This window comes from Chlorocebus sabaeus, chromosome 1 (genome assembly GCF_047675955.1).
Source record: "Chlorocebus sabaeus isolate Y175 chromosome 1, mChlSab1.0.hap1, whole genome shotgun sequence".
Lineage (NCBI taxonomy): Eukaryota > Metazoa > Chordata > Mammalia > Primates > Cercopithecidae > Chlorocebus > Chlorocebus sabaeus.
In genome coordinates this window covers 108,562,543-108,572,761 of record NC_132904.1, presented here as the reverse complement: position 1 = coordinate 108,572,761, position 10,219 = coordinate 108,562,543, and positions in this window count along the sequence as shown.

The window sequence follows — 10,219 nt, the reverse complement described above, 5'->3', positions numbered from 1 at the left end:
ATTTATCACTCCCTGGTGTTTGTAACTGAAATGTAATATGTATCCTATGTAAATACACAATCTGCTTAGTCATATATGCTTTCTTGAGTAACTACCAAAGAGACGGGTTGGCTATGATTCTTTTCGAGCATCCAAAAATACTCACCAGAAGGCACTAAACAACCAATTTTCCTAAGATTATCCATCTACTAATTTGGGGGCTCAGAGAAGTAGCGTGCTCCTAATCTCTTCTGAGATGCTGCCTCCTAGATTGACTCCACACCAACTCTGATGCAAGAACAAAAGGTGGCTCCCCAAAAAGGCTAAGCAATTTTATGGGATGAGAAAAAGGCTACAAATGATCATTTACTAAGCATTTACTTTATGCTTCGTTACTGTTGCTATGAAAGTACCATAAGAAAGATCCTAATTTTTGTATTCCAAAAGTTCCTGCTTTTGTTAACATTTCCACCCTCTCTCCTCAAATATATATATAAAAGGAATTTTATTACAGTGTAATCCATAAAAACCACACTTTTCTGATCTAGGTAATGGCTATCCCTCGTTGCTTCAGGCTAATTTATCAGATATTCATTGAGCACCATGCCAGATATTATTCTGGGCTCTGGAGCAAAACAAAGATCTCTGTCCCAGCGGATCCTCATCTCATCATTCCCTCACGAAGCTATGCATTCGGAAGCACCTTCTATGTGCTGACGCCACTAGGTGCTTTCACATGTGCCACATGTGAAGTCCTCAAAAAATGCACTACCCCGAAAACTGCCTGATTATTATCACGTTTTTAAAAGTTAGAAAATTCGGGCTGAGCATGGTGGCTCATGCCTGTAATCCCAGCACTTTGGGAGGCCGAGGCAGCTGGATCACTTGAGGTCAGGAGTTTGAGACTAGCCTGGCTAACATAGAGAAACCCTGTCTCCAGTAAAAATACAAAAATTAGCCGGGCATGGTGGCACACACCTGTAGTCACAGCTACACGGAAGGCTGAGGGAGGAGAATCGAACCTGGGAGGCAGAGGTTGCAGTGAGCCAAGATTGCACATTGCACTCCGGCCTAGCAACAGAACGAGACTCTGTCTCTAAATATTAATTAATTAATTAATTAATTAGTTAAAGTTAGAAAATTGAAGTTCAGAGAAGTTATGTGACCGGCCTCAATCACAGAGCTAGTGAAAGGCAGGACAGGAGTACAGGAGTACAGACCTGTTCCAAGGACTGTGATCTCCCATTTAACCACAAGGTCTCGGAGTCGGCCTGCCCTTAAGTGGCTGAAGGATGTGGGATAAAAACAACTGCCCCACTTCACTGTGTTAGTGTGTAATAATAACAATAGCATTAATAGTAGTAGTAATAACAGATAAATAAATGATAGCCGCTGTTACAATGTGTCTCATGTATCTCTTTGAGTTTATACTACCTGGAGTTAGTTGAGTTTCCCACATGTGTGCATTCATGTCTGACATAAAATTTGGAGCCTGGGCAACACAGTGAGACCCCATCTCTACAAAAAAAAAAGTAAAAATTAGCCAGATGTGGCACGCCTGTAGTCCTAGCTACTAGAGAGGCTGAGGCAGGAGGATCACTTGAGTCCAGGAGTCTGAGACTGCAATGAGCTATGATGGTGCCACTGCACTCCAGCCTGGGTGACAGAGCAAGACCCTGTCTCTTAAAAACAAAAAAACCCCAAAAAAACAAAAAACAAGAAGGTAAGTTTTTAAAAAAAACTTTTTTTTTTTTTTTGAGACAGTCTCACTCTGTCACCCAGGCTGGAGTATAGTGCCCCAATCTCGGCTCATTGCAACCTGAGTTCAAGCAACTCTCCTGCCTCAGCCTCCCAAGTAGCTGAGATTACAGGCACCACCATTCCCAGTTAATTTTTGTATTTTTAGCAGAGACGGGGTTTCACTGTGTTGGCCAGGCTGGTCTCGAACTGCTGACCACAGGTGATCAGCCTGCCTTGGCCTCCCAAAGTGCTAGGATTACAGATGTGAGCCAACATGCTGGCCCTAAAAAACTTTTTTAATGAGGTAAAATATACATACATAATTTACCATCTTTATCGTTAAGTGTACAGTTCGGTGGTAATACATTTATATTCTTTTCTTCCCTTCATCCTCCCCAATCCCCCCCACTTCCCAGCCTCTAGTAACCACCAATCTACTTTCTATTTTCATGAGATCCACTTTTTTTTAGCTTCCACATACGAATGAGAACATGAAATTATGTGTCTTTCTGTGTTTGGTTTATTTAACTTACTATAATGGCCTCCAATTCCATCCACGTTGCCGCAAATAACAGAAGTTTATTCTTTTGGGGGCTGAATAATATTCCATCATGTGTGTATATGCACATTATCTTCATTCATCTATTGATGAGCACTTAGGCTGATTCCGTATTTTAGGTGTTGTGAATAGTGCTGCAATAAACATGAGAGTGCAGATATCTCTTTGATATACTGACTGCCTTTCTTTTGGATATGTATCTAGTAGTAGAATTGCTGGATCACATGGTAGTTCTATTTTTAGTTTTTTGACAAACCTCCATATTGTTCTCTGTAGTGACTGTACTAATTCACATTCCTCCCAACAGTGTACGAGGATTCCCCTTTCTCCACATCCTTTCCAGCATCTGTTAGTGCCTGTCTTTTTTATTCAAGCCATTTTGACTGGTGTGAGATATCACATTATGATATTGATTTGCATGTCTCTGATGATTAGTGATATTGAACATTTTTTCTTATACCTGTTGGCAATCTGTATGTCTCCTTTTGAGAAATGTCTGTTCAATTTTTTTACCCATTGCTAAATTGGATTTTTTTTTACTACTGAGTTGTTTAAGCTCCTTATATATTTTTATTATTCATGCCTTGTCAGGTGAATAGTTTGCAAATATTTTCTCCCATTCTGTAGATTGTCTATTCACTTTGTTGATTGTTTCCTTTGCTGTACAGAAACTTTTTAGCTTGATGTAATCCCAATGGTCTACTTTTGCTTTGGTTGCCTGTGCTTCTGAGGTCTTACACAAGAAATCTTTGCCCAGACCAACACCTGGAAGTATTCTCCCAATGCTTTCTCCTAGTACTTTCATAGTTTCATGTGTTAATTCAACTATTTAATCCATTTTGACTTTATATTTTTGTGTAGTGAGAGATGGGGGTCTAGTTTCATTCTTCTGCATACAGTTATCCCGTTTTCTCAGTACCATTTATTGAAAAGATTGTACTTTCCCCCCTGTAAGTTTTTGGTGCTTTTGTCAAAGACGAGTTGGTTATAAATGCATGAATTTGTAACTGGGTTCTCTATTCTGTTCCACTGGTCTATGTGTCTGCTTTTATGCCAGTACCATGCTGTTTTGGTTACTATGCCTTTGTAATAAGTTTTGAAGTCAGGTATTGTGATCCCTCCAGGTTCGTTTTTTGGTTTGAGGGTTTTTGTGTTTTGGTGTGTGTGTGTGTGTGTGTGTGTGTGTGTGTCTCACTCTGTTGCCCAGGCTGAGTGCAGTGGTGCACTCATAGCTCACTGCAGCCTCAAACTCCTGGCCTCACACAGTTCTCCCACTTTGGCCTCCCAAAGTGCTGAGATTACAGGTATAAGACATTGCGCCCAACCCAGCTTTGTTCTTTATGCTCAGGATTGCTTTGCCTATTCAGGGTCTTTCATGGTTCTATATAAATGTTAGGGGTTTTTTCTTTTTCTGTGAAGAGTGTCATTGGTATTTTGATAGGAATTGCATTGAATCTGTAAGTTGTTTGTTGTAGTATTGTCATTTTAACAATATTACTCTTCCAATCCATGAGCATGGAATATATTTCCACTTTTTGGTGTCCTCTTCTATTTCTTTCATCAGAATTTTATTTCCTTGTACAGAACTTTTCTTTGGTTAGACTGACTCCTAGGTATTTTATATTTTTTGCAGCTACTGTAAATGGGATTACTTTCTTGATTTATTTTTCAGATTGTTCACTGTTGGCACATATAAATGCTACTGATTTTTGTATGTTGTTTGTATCCTGCAACTTTACTGAATTTGTTTTATGTTCTAACAGTTTTTTGGTGGAGTCTTTAGGTCTTTCTAAGTAATAAGATCATGTCCTCTTCAAACAAGGTTAACTTGACTTCTTCCTTTACAATTCGGATGCCCTTTTATTCTTTCTTTGCCTAGTTGCTCTGGCCAGGACTTCCAGTATCATGTTGAATAAAAGTGGTAAAAGTGGGCAATTCTTATCTTGTACCAGTCTTTAGAGAAAAGGCCTTCAAATTTTCCCTTCAGTCTGATGTTAGCCATGAGTTTGACATAGATGGCCTTTAATAATTTGAGGTATGTTCCTTCTATACCCATTTTGATGAGGCTTTTTATGATAAAGGGATGTTGAATTTTATCAAATACTTTTTGACATCTATTGAAAAAATTATATGGTTTTTGTTATTGATTCTGCTAATATGGTATATCATGTTTATGTCAATTGAATCATTTCTGAAGCATCCCTGGGATGAGTCCCACTTGATCGTAGTCAATGATCCTTTTGATGTATTATAGGATGCAGTTTGCTAGTATTTTGTTGAGGATTTTTGCATGTATGTTCATCAGTGATATTGGTCTGTAGTTTTCTTTTGTTGTTGTGTCCTTGTCTAGTTTTTGTATCAGGGTAATACTGACCTCATGAGTTTGGAAGTACTCCCTCTTCTTCAATTTTTTTTTTTTTTTAAGAGTTTGAGTAGGATTGATATTAGTTCTCCTTTAAATGTTAGGCTGAATTTGCCTGTGAATCCATCAGGTCCTAGACTTTTCCTTGATGGAAGACATTTTATTATACCTTTGATCTCATTACTAGTTATTGGTTTGTTGAGGTTTTCTATTTCTTCACAATTCACTCTTGGTATGTTGTACATAGAAGATGAAAAGTATAATTTCATTTCTTCACTTATTAATTTCTTCTAGGTTTTTCAATTTATTGGTATATGCTTGTTCACAATAGTCTCTAATGATTCTTCGTATTTCTGAAGTCTCAGCTGTTATGTCTCCTTTTTTCATTTCTGATTTTATTCATCTGGGTCTTCTCTTTTTTTAAACCTTTAGTCTAACTAAAGGTTTATCAATTTTGTTTATCTTTTCAAAAAACCAACTCATTTTGTTGATCTTCTGTACTTTTTTGGCTCAATTTCACTTATTTCTTCTCTGATCTTTATTAATTTCTTTCTTTCCACCTATTTTGGGTTTGGTTTGCTCTTGCTTTTCTAGCTCCTTGAGGTGCATTATTGGGTTGTTTCTTTGGAATATTTCTTTTCTGTTATAAGTGTTTTTGCTATAAACTTCCCTCTTAGTACTGCTTTTGCCATACCCTATAAATTTGGGTATGTTGTATTTCCATTTTCATTTGTTTCAAGAAACTTTTAAATTTCCTTCTTAATTTCTTCATTGACTCCTTGGTCATTAAGGAGCATGTTGTTTAATTCCATGTGTATGTATATTTTCCAAGGTTCCTCTTGTTATTGATTTCTAGTTTTATTACATTATGTTCAGAGAAGATACTTTACCCCATCTCTACCAAAATGCAAAATTTAGCTGGGTGTGGTGGTGTGAACCTGAGTCCCAGCTGCCTGGGAGACTGAGGCAGGAGGATCACCTGAACCCAAGGAGGTCAAGGCTGAAGTGAGCTATGATTGTATCACTGCATACCAGCCTGGGAGACAGTGAGACTTCGTCTCAAAAGAAAAAGGGCAGGATCGGGGAGGGGACAAAAAGCATTCTTAGTTTAAGAATAGGTTTTGCTTTAAAAATCATAGTACACTCACCACTTCTTGCTGAAATCAATAATTACACAAGAGAATAACAATACTAATAGCCTGCTGTAAATTGATCACAAGCCTTTTTAATAAAGCACTTTTTTTTAATTATACTTTAAGTTCTGGGATACATGTGCAGAATGTGCAGGTTTGTTACGTAGGTATACATGCATCACGGTGGTTTGCTGCACCCATCAACCCATCATCTATATTAGGTATTTCTCCTAATGTTGTCCCTCCCCCTGCTCCCTGACATGCCCCAGTGTGTGATGCTTCCCTCCCTGTGTCCATGTGTGCTCATTGTTCAACTCCCACTTATGAGTGAGAACATGCGGTGTTTGGTTTTCTGTTCCTGTGTTAGTTTGCTGAGAATGATAGTTTCTAGCTTCATCCATGTCCCTGCAAAGGACATGAACTCATTCTTTTTTATGACCACACAGTATTCCATGGTGTATATGTGCCAGATTTTCTTTATCCAGTCTATCATTGATGGGCATTTGAGTTGTTGGTTCCAAGTCTTTGCTATTGTAAATAGTGCCGCAATAAATATACAATAAAGCACATTATTTTTAGCCCTTATGTAATCAAAAAGCAGGTTCAGTCACATGCCACTTACAGAGTCCAGTTAACAAGAGCAAGGTCTGGTATAAAGAAAGTGACAGGCCGGGCGCGGTGGCTCAAGCCTGTAATCCCAGCACTTTGGGAGGCTGAGATGGGCGGATCACGAGATCAGGAGATCGAGACCATCCTGGCTAACATGATGAAACCCTGTCTCTACTTAAAAAAATACAAAAAACTAGCCGGGCGAGGTGGCAGGCGCCTGTAGTCCCAGCTACTTGGGAGGCTGAGGCAGGAGAATGGTGTAAACCCGGGAGGCGGAGCTTGCAGTGAGCTGAGATCCGGCCACTGCACTCCAGCCTGGGTGACAGTCTCAAAAAAAAAAAAAAAAAAAAAGAAAAAGACAAAAAGCAGCAAATACACAAAACTTTAAAACTGCAAGAAAGAGTATATGGTATTGTCCTAGAATACAACAGGGTTCTATCTACACAGCTGGCCTGAGGAAGGCTTCTCCAAGATGGTGACATGTAAGCTGAGATCTGAAGAATGCTTAGATTTTCTGCAGGGGATTTGGGGGAACAGCAGTTCAGGGAGAAGGGCAGTAAATGCAGAGCTCTTGAGATGGGAATGGAATTGGTGCGTCTGAGGACTTCAGAGTAGGCTAATGTAACCAAAACATAGTGAAGGGCTTGAGGCTGGGAAGCAGGCAGTAACTGGATCCTATCAGGCTTGGTTAGACAGTGTGGGGAGTTTGGATTATATTCCAAAAGCAGGAGGAAGCTTTCAAGTGGTGATACAGGGGAGCAGAGTGACAAGATCTGATTAACTCTTTTATAAAGATCCACAGGACTGTGGAAGAGAACTAAAGGGGAAGGCAGAGACCAGTTAAGAGGCCATGTCAGTCATCCAAGCAAGAAACAGTGGCAGTTTGGACTCTTGTGGTGGCATCAGAAATGAGAGACAGGGCCAGGCACGGTGGCTCACACCTGTAATCCAGCACATTGGGAGGTCAAGGTGGGCAGACCACCTGAGATAAGGAGTTCAAGACCAGCCTGGCCAACATGATGAAACCCCGTCCCTACTAAAAATACAAAAATTAGCCAGGCATGGGTGGCACACAACTGTAATCCCAGCTACTAGGGAGGGTGAGGCAAGAGAATCACTTGAACCCAGGAGGCAGAAGCTGCAGTAAGTCAAGATCGCACCACTGCACTCCAGCCTGGGCGACAGAGCAAGACTCAGTCCCTGCCCCCCACCCCAAGAAAAAAAAGAAAAGAGAGACAGACAAAACCCATTCTATATGTTGGAGGTAGAACCAGAACTTTCTGATAGATAAGATGTAACAGGTGGGAAGGGGAAGGAGGTCAAAAAGAGTTCCCAGGTTTCTCACTTGAAAAAATGAATGGGGCCGGGTGCAGTGGCTCATGCCCATAATCCCAGCACTTTGGGAGGCCGAGGTGGGCGGATCACTTGAGGCCAGGAGTTCAAGACCAACCTGGCCAACATGGTGAAACTCCATCTCTACTAAAAATGCAGAAAGTAGCTGGGCATGGTAGCAGGCACCTGTAATCCCAGCTACTCAGGAGGCTGAGGTACGAGAATCACTTGAACCCGGGAGGCAGAGGCTGCAGTGAGCCAAGATCACGCCACTGCACTCCAGCCTGGGCAACAGAGTGAGACTCTGTCTTCAAAAATAAAAAAAAAGAATGGATGGTTGTGGCATTATTAGAAAAGACTGGCAGACGGACAGGTTTTGAAGGAGAAAGCAGAAATTCATGTTTGGAAATGTTAAGTTTGAGGTGTCCACAGGACACCCATCAGTGGCTTTATCTGTGGTCAAGTAAAATTTTTAATAGGTAAAAGACACACTAACCCCTTTATTTCTTCAGGTTGTTTGTAGCCACGGTGCTTGCATCTATAAAGATACTTGTGAAAAGTGAAAAGGGTTTGAAAACTTGATTCAGATTATCATCATACTAACTTGAGAATTTTCACTGAATAATAAACTGGCTTGATGAGTACAAATGTGGGCTTCAGTACTCAGTACTTGTTTCTTGGGCTTTTTTTTTTTTTTTTTTTTTTTGAGACAGTCTTGCCCTGTTGCCCCAGCTGGAGTGCAATGGAACAATTATGGCTCGCTGCAGCCTTGATCTCCCAGGCTCAATCAATCCCCCCACTGCAGCCTCCTGAATAGCTGGGACTACAGGTGCATGCCACCATGCCCAGCTACTTTTAGGGTTTTTGTTTTCATAGAGACTGAGTTTTGCCATTTGCCCAGGCTGGTCTCAAACTCCTAGGCTCAAGTGATCCACCCACCTAGGCCTCCAAACATAGAGGGTTACAGGCATGAGCCACTGCGTCCTGCAGGGCTTCTTCAAGAATACAAGGCTTACAAGCCTGGGAGGTGCTTCTTTAGCCAAGAACTACAAAGAAAGGTGGGTAGGAAGAAGGACACTGTTCTATTTCTTTTTTAAAATTATTAATTCTTGGCCGGGCACAGTGGCTCATGCCTGTAATCCCAGCACTTTGGGAGGCTGAGGCGGGTGGATCACCTGAGGTCAGGAGTTCGAGACCAGCCTGGCCAACATGGTGAAACCCCATCTCTACTAAAAATACAAAAATTAGCTGGGTGTGGTGGCGGGCGCCTGTAATCCCAGCTACTCAGCAGGCTGAGGCAGGAAAATCATCGCTTGAACCCAGGAGGCGGAGGTTGCAGTGAGCCAAGATCACGCCACTGTACTCCAGCCTGGGTGAACAGAGCAAAACTCCGTCTCAAAAAAAAAAAAAAAAAAAATATATATATATATATATATATATATATATATATAAATTCTTCTGTCTCAATGGTTGTAGAACACTGGTGGAAATGGGTGAGTCAATTTTTGAAGAGAACCAACCGATGAGCTACTTGAAAGCGGAAATGCTGCTTTGAAAATCCTCCAGGGCAAGAACCACCTTCCCTTACTTTTGTGGCAACAGCAGTTCTCTCTGCAGCTATGTGGAGACTTTAACGGTGTTTATCTGGGACACTTTCCAGAAGTGTCTTGCAGCAGAACCTTGCTATAAAGTTAAATTGTGTGAAACTAACAATGATTTTTCCATGTGCAAGGGAGGCTAGAAATATCCCAGACATAACAAAAGCAAAATGAGCACAATCTGTTTCCTATCTTTAAGATAGTTTCAATTCCAGAGGGAATTTAAAAGTTTGGAGTTTAAAAAGCCAAACAGATCATTTATCATAGGTCTAATGTATTAGTGGCCACATGTACACAATTGATCAAAGCATCCTGGCTATTTTTATAATCCGCTGGTAGTTCCTACATCAATTGAGGTGATACAAATGATCGCTCAGCTCTGGTTGTTATGTTCACAGAGATATGGTGGTATTTTTTAACTTCTCACCTTAGAATTGGTTTTAACTTCAAGAGTTGTGCTTCCAAGATTTCTATATTCCTCTACCACCCACAAACTCCACAATTCCCACTGTAAACAACAGCTGCTGCTCTGACATTTCACTCCTGTGAAATGAAATGTGCTTTACTTCCCTGGCATCAAAAAGGGCATGATATATACTCCTTGCCTACCTCTCCAGTCTTATCACCTGATATCTCCACATCAAAATGTACACATTAGCAATATATGTCTAATCCCCTCTCCCTGAGTATGGACTGGATGGAGTCACTTGCTTCAAAGGAGCAAAATACAGAAAAAGCGATTCGCTTACAAATGACTGTGTCTTTGATCATGGTGGCACTCTCCCTTACCCTCTTACCTGCTCTGCTGAAGCAGGCCATCATGTTGGGAGATGCTCTGTGAAGAGGCCTACACAGCAAGAAACAGAGGGAGGAACTGAGGCCTCAGTCCAACCACCAAGTATGGGAG